Raw genomic sequence first — 846 nt, 5'->3', positions numbered from 1 at the left:
GGGCCGCGCTTCCCATTGGTTGAGGCGGCACCGCCCAGACAAAGCCCCCTAGTCTTCGTGCGAGAGGGCAGCCTGGGCTCCCGCCCTGGCCAGTCCCGTGCCCACCACCACTCTGGCATCCCCAGCCTGCCCCCGCGGCTCCTCCTCCTTCCCGGCCCCGTGGCCTGCCTGCTGTCCAGCAATCTTCCCAAGGGCGCTGTGGCGCGGAGGGAGCACTCTCCGAACCCCGGGAACAGAGCCTCGCGGAGGACGCAGGAGGAGGAGGAGGAGGAGGGATGCGGCCAGGACCTGGAGATTCGGTCCGGAAGGAGACAGGGCCTAGAGCGCGGGCTAGAAGGCAGGACACCTGGCTTCGGTCTGGGCTCGGCCTTGGACTACGACGTGACCTTGAGGACGGTTCCTTCCCTTCGTGAGGCCTGGGTCCCCTTCAGTAAGATGCGCCGGCAGGAAACGCTGAGTCGTTTCACCTGGGAGCTGCAGGGCCGCGTGTTTGACCCAGGGCCTCCTCCTGCCTGGCACATTATTCCGAATAATAAATGCCAGATCATACTGCTGGAACCGCCGACCGAGAAGCCGAGAGGGAGGCGAGTGAGGACACCCTGAGGTCTGGGCGAGATCGGTCCGTCCTACTCTTACCCCGCTGCGGCCGCAGGGCTCGCCCCTTCCCCACCCGTATCCCGGCTTCCGGGCTAAAGGAACACGTGAGGCCGAACCAAACCGAGTAGAGGGCGCCAGGGCATCCCGCCCGAGCTGCGGAGACGCGGACCCCTCCTCTTACCCAAAACCAAATGGGCAGGGGGCTCCGCTGCAGAGGGCTCGCCGAGGCGCTCGCCTTCACCCGGCGCC

General features: G+C 66.9%; 1 protein-coding gene across 1 annotated transcript in view; it reads right to left on the bottom strand.

Moving 5' to 3' along the window:
* The window catches only part of BDH1 (3-hydroxybutyrate dehydrogenase, type 1), a 51,712-nt gene extending 50,866 nt beyond the window's left edge, over nt 1–846 (bottom strand). The window contains exon 1 of the mRNA XM_011988969.1: nt 779–846. The gene's annotated coding sequence lies outside the window, so the exon portion shown is untranslated. The remainder of the gene's footprint in view (nt 1–778) is intronic.

This window comes from Mandrillus leucophaeus, unplaced genomic scaffold, assembly GCF_000951045.1.
Source record: "Mandrillus leucophaeus isolate KB7577 unplaced genomic scaffold, Mleu.le_1.0 Scaffold342, whole genome shotgun sequence".
In the NCBI taxonomy this organism is placed as follows: Eukaryota; Metazoa; Chordata; class Mammalia; order Primates; family Cercopithecidae; genus Mandrillus; species Mandrillus leucophaeus.
Note: the sequence above shows the minus strand (reverse complement) of the source record. Positions and strands in the feature narration are given on the sequence as shown.